General features: G+C 49.7%; 1 non-coding gene across 1 annotated transcript; it reads left to right on the plus strand.

The window, feature by feature from the left end:
* The first annotated feature begins 1,954 nt into the window (after window positions 1-1,954).
* Window positions 1,955-2,036, plus strand: TRNAS-UGA (transfer RNA serine (anticodon UGA)). Its single transcript has one exon. It is a non-coding gene; the product is annotated as a tRNA-Ser (tRNA).
* The last annotated feature ends 3,744 nt before the right edge of the window (window positions 2,037-5,780 follow it).

The following is a 5,780-nucleotide window of genomic DNA, read 5'->3' on the forward strand; positions in this document are numbered from 1 at the left end:
CTTTTCTGCGCACCGTATGCCAGCTCAGGTTGAGTAACGCTATGCCGGCACATGTTGTTAGCACCGCAAGCATCCATCCGCAAGCTTCGTGGTTACTTTAAGGAAGTGGTCCACAGTGTACATTTCCTTTCTGTTCGTTTTACAAATGATTACCTTTGTGAAGTGAAAACGAAAACATTGTACAAAGATGTGTGCCGTTATGCAGAGCCATATACAGTGGAGGGCCAGGACAGGACGTACTTAAACGGGTAAAACACATGCATGTGCCACAAGGTGTAAAGACCTTCTTTTTTAATCTACACACCGGAACGCTCTCCGTGAAGACGTTTCTGGAGGAAAGGGGGTTGTCTCCTACTTGGGGGTCGCACTGCTGGATATGCAAGAAGCCCGCAACTATAGATCACGTTTTCCTACATTGCTGGGGATAGTTTTCTTCTGGGACGTCTTAGAGCGAACGCTGAAGAAAGAGTTACCGGTGGACCCCCAAGAGATCAGGCATCTGGCAAATAATAATGATGACGGGGTTCCCTATGACTTTACTATGTTGAGCGCTCTCAACTGTATATGGCGGGCTCATATGGCTGGGTACCATTGCGATCCTGACGCTAGGCCTGCTCGTGCTTATTTGAAGGAATCTATGTCGCGATTTATTGAAATGCAGTAAATGGAAGATTCCGTACCGGATTAGCTGTCGAGGCTCGAACCTCTGACAGCCATGAAGAAATTTTAGTTTGGCAAAGCCAGTCCAATATGGAGAGACAGCATTATTGTGCGGTTTCTTTCCTTATTTACTTTCCCGTTCCTTTCTTTTTCTTTCGTTTTTTTTTCAATGGCTTGCATTTGTGATACCTTGGTGTGTGCTAACTGTATGTTCTGAGTAATGTAGAAGACCGGCACTAAATAAATAAAAGGATTTGAAATCCATTGGGGTCTTCCCGCACAGGTTCGAATCCTGTCGGCTGCGTAGTCGAGCCTTTTTTTTTCTGGTACCCCTTCCTGAGTGCGTATCATTGTAGCGCAGTAGTGTTGGTGCGTATGTGCACAGTTGTGGCCGAGCGAGATTTGTTTTCTTTCGCGACCAAAGCGATGGGTTTCTGCGGACTGAGATCCAAGTGAGATTGCGCGACACCTTGCCCGATCTTGTTGTATCGTCGCACACAATGAAAGCGATGGCACTAAAGGGCTATCTGCGTGAAGTTTTCGTGGTGATCATCTTCTAAACGCTCGATTTTCGAGACACTACTTGGTTCCAATGTCACGGAAAGAATTATATAAGGATCTTGTTGAAGTTTTTGTACCTACACCAGTGTATCGTTTTATGTATTACTTAGGGCCTGAACGAGACGTTTTCAAACGAGTGAAGAATAGGCCTGTACGAGCTACCGCAAAATCATTCTTTTTCAAACTGCATACGGGCAACTGCCCGTATGCAGTTTGGCAGCCATGGGTAAGAAGTAAGGGGTTGTTTGTCCCGTGGTCCGACAACTGCTTTATATGTAACCAGGAAGAAAGTGTAGAACATATTTTTCTTAACTGCGTGATGCCCGCTTTCTGTGGGAGATCCTGCAAAGAACTTTAAAAATGGAGCTCCCGATCACTGCGTTCCGAATAAGGTTTTTGCATGATGCGGAACCTTACGGTGTGCCGGTAGACATGTTAATGCTATTGTGTATGCAAAGCGTTCGGCGAACTCGAATGGCTGTACGCAATGCCGATGTTCACGCGAGGTCAGCAATGTATTATTTTGTTAAGAGCATTATTTATACGAGCTAGCAAAGTGTTGAAACCGCTAAGTGATCCACCAAATTCGGTTTCAGTGTTGGACAGTTTGGCTTCGATGAAGCCATTTTAAGATGACACGTCCGTCTAACTAACGACTAGACGTTCTTACGCTCGCTTTTTATTTGACAATATTTGTATATACTTGCGAAGCCGGTAATAAAGGGGAAAAAAAACGGTCGTGGCCGAGTGGTTAAGGCGATGGACTTGAAATTCATTGGGGTTTTTCCGCACAGGTTTGAATCCTGTCGGCTGCGTAGTTTAGCCTTTTTTTTTCTGCCACCCCTTCCTGAATACATATCATTAGAGAGTTTTAGTTTAGAGCACGCAAGGCGTTGGGGCCCCTAGCGTTTAGGTGCGTTTGCGTTTGCAAGCAAAAACACGTTATATATTAGCGGCCCCTAACGCAAGCCGCAGTGAGGTCGCGTGCGCTCGCAGCGCCATCAACGTCTGATCGTTGCTGCGTTATCGTTTTTAAAAACATGGAACCAAGCATATGAAGTAAAGCACATTAAACTATCTTAATTAAAAGCAGTTTATAAATATATATATATATATATATATATATATATATATATATATATATATATATATATATATATATATATATGTGTGTGTGTGTAAACAACGTCTGTCGACACTTGGCAAAAGATTTATAAGATTATTTACGCGCCTACGTTACGACTGAGGCCGAGCCGAAGCAATCCAAACATACGTTTGGTAAACTGTAGCTAGGCGTGTCGTGCAGCATAATCCGTTGTGGTCTGTATTTTGTTTATTTAGAGCCTACTGCAAATTTTGACATGCCGCCATTTCGGCGACGGCGCGCCGGTGTGCTCTGCGACCAGCTTCTTTACACGAGACGTTCATTTGAGGGATCGCCAGTCGTTTGTGCGCATGCGCGAGTAAGAGCGGGTGCGAGAAAGACAATCTGGGGGCTTTTGCTACTTGAATATATGACTCTGCCTAGGCACTAGGGAGGAGGTTTCTAAGCGCGCGTTGTATTGGTTTGTCTCCAGACATGCCGGCATTGCGGAGTGCGGTCGTTTTTTGTTTACACTCCGCCGCTGGCTGCGCGCGCGACGAGGCAGTGGGCACCGACGTCCCATTTGATGATCGCTGTGTCTCAAGGGGCAACGTTCTGACTGGTGTTGTGTAAGTCGCGGGTAGCTTTTTTCGTCGCGCCGATAGCTTGGATTCCTTTACGAGCACTGCTTCAAGAGGACACATGTAACATGGCAAACGGAGGCCTCAGGAGAGCACCTGAGGTTATAATAAAGCAAGCGGTGCAGGATCTCCAGGGCACCCAAGTGGTAGCGGTGGGATCAAAGCTGTAAGCAGGGCGGCCCGTGGGTTTGGGCCGCGGAGGCTGATAGCGCGCCAGCCCCAACCCACGGAATAGTCCGGCTTCTAGCTGTGGTGTCCCCATTGCCGATTTGGTGTCCCGGAGGCGCCGCCAATGATGTGAAATAATGATAGGTTGTTACAATTCGTAACAAACACTACAGAATAAATATAGTTATGTCCAGCCGTCAACTTGTGACGCTAAGTTCAGTACTACCACGCCCCGGCCGCGATTTCTGCAGCACCAGTCAAAACTTTGCCTCTAAAGGTGCGTCGGACAGGCTTTCTCGCGCCTGTGGCGCTGGTGCTGAGTCAGTCATCGTCATCGGCGGCCTTTCAGCCACTTCCGTTCAATCGCGGTTGCTAAGGCGCTTTGCCTTCTAGATATTCAATATATGCGGCCCAGGCTCTACTGCGGTCGATATTGCTCCCACATAAACATCTGTGATGTTATTTACAAGGTACATAACGTGCGAGAAAGCTACGGTCCGCCACGACTGACTTAGCCGACTGCTTCAGCTACTTAACCGCACCAACAGCCAGCGTCCGAGCGTAAACAAACTGGACCCCACTCCGCAACGCCGGCACGCCTCGGGACAAAGGCCTACAACACGCGCTAAGCATCCTCCTCCGTAGTACCTATAGGGAGAGCCATATATTCAAGGAGCAAAAGCCCCCAGATTTTCTCTCTCGCGCCCGCTCTTACTCGGGCCTGCGCACAAACTACTGGCGATCACTGAAATGAACGTCTCGTAATCTTTACCACGTCGGCCGTGAAATTCACACGTGCACAAGTCCTTGCCGGCGAAGCCATGTTATCCGTTTGTGTGGTGGGATGGTCTTGTCTCGGCTGGTCTCGTTTCTCGTAAGTTCTCGTACACCGCGAGAGTCACGTGTGTAACGCGACCGCTTAGTGGCAGCGATGTTTTCGGCCGCCCCAAAAACCCAAGCACGCAAGTATACGTAGCGGTCTACGCATGCGCAGTACCGTCGCCCCTTGTTCTTGCGTACGCAAGCCGCTTGCGTCCCGTAATCTAAAACTCTCTTTTGTCGCGCAGAAGTGCTGCGGCGTATGTGCGCAGTCGTGGCTGCGTGGTTAATGCGATGGACTCGAAATCCCTTGGGGTCTCCCCACACAGCTGTAATCCTGTCGGCTGCGTAGTGCAGCCTTTCTTTTGGGAGGGGGGGGGGGCAGCCGTTCCTGAATGCGTATCATTGTGGCGCAGAAGTGATGGGCGTATAACTGCAGTCGTGGTCGAGTGGCTAAGATGATGGGCTTTAAATCCATTGGTGTCTCCCCGTACAGGTTCGAATCCTGTCGGCTGCGTAGTCGTACCTTTCTTTTCTGGCAGCCGTTCCTGTATGCGTATCCCTGTGGCGCAAAAGTGCTGGGGCGTGTACGTGCGCAGTCGATTCTGCTTCCGGCCACCGAACGTGATGGACCTATTGTGACGGGCTCCTTGGAGCGGCTTCAGCGGCCATTTGTGGCCGCAGTAACAGGGTTATGGAACAGGAGAACTACTAATAGGTTATTCTGCGAAGTCTCCCGACGGGGCGTTTACTTTCAAATACTGTTTTAGAGCGCAGCTCTTTGGCGTCCGTTCCTGGGTTTCGCGTCGTCGTCGGCGTTGTCGTCGGCCTTGTAACCAGCTCCGCCCCCCTTTCATCCCCCCAGCGCTAGCAGCGACCGACTGATACCGCTGGATGCCGCTGTCGCCGCTAGAGAGTCAAGATAACGTGACTGCATAGAACACCGTCGCCGCCATGCAGAAAGAGGAGGAAAGGGTCCCCCCCCCCTGTTCTTGTGTGGCGGATAGGGTGCTCTTCAGTTGCCGACGCGCCGGTTATTCGTTGTCCCTGAAACCAACTCCGCAGCTGGGGTTGACTCACTATCGGCGTCAGCGGCATCAGTTAGTCGCTGCTATCTCTTCCCTCCTCCCTTTATCGTGTTGTCCGCTTGCTGCGCGCGCTTCTGCCCCCATCGTTTGCCGCTGGGTGTACACGCCGCCCCCCTCCCCCCTCTTCCTGCGAGTCTCCGGTTGTCAAAGCGCCGGCTCGAACTTAATTCCTTTCTTCGCTCCTCCTCCAATGCAATCCCTGTGCGGTGGCAATCAGAGAGCCAGATCGGTGGCGGCGGATCTGTATATGTGCACCGCCCGAGCCGAAATTGCCGCTGCCGTTCGCCCTGTGCGGTGGCAATCAGAGAGCCAGATCGGTGGCGGCTTGACATAAAGACAAACAGCAATTTCCTAACACTTATGCGGGAGAACATCCCGTTCCTCTCGCTCGTAACGCGTCCCACGGCTGTGACAACCTCGCGAGGCACTTGTATAGATCTCGTCTTTGAGAATCAAGCATTGGTGTACCAAGTCGAACATATATCAGTCTATTTCTCCGACCACAAAGCTTCCTTCATGACTGTCAAGAACTGTTAGTGGAGTCTTTGTTAAAGGAATACGTGTGAAAAATAAAAAAAAATTCTGTGATAGCGCATACATGTGTTGCTCGATTTCTTTGCCTCAATCTATCGAAAAGGTGAAACAGCTTATTTTCTGCGCTCAAATTTCGCATTAGGAAGTAACGTAATCGTCGGTAATTTTTTTTTACACATGGATATCAGGGCCCACCCGTACCAGGTGGAAGTTTTTCGAGGCGCG

This window comes from Dermacentor variabilis, unplaced genomic scaffold (assembly GCF_050947875.1).
Source record: "Dermacentor variabilis isolate Ectoservices unplaced genomic scaffold, ASM5094787v1 scaffold_18, whole genome shotgun sequence".
NCBI lineage: Eukaryota > Metazoa > Arthropoda > Arachnida > Ixodida > Ixodidae > Dermacentor > Dermacentor variabilis.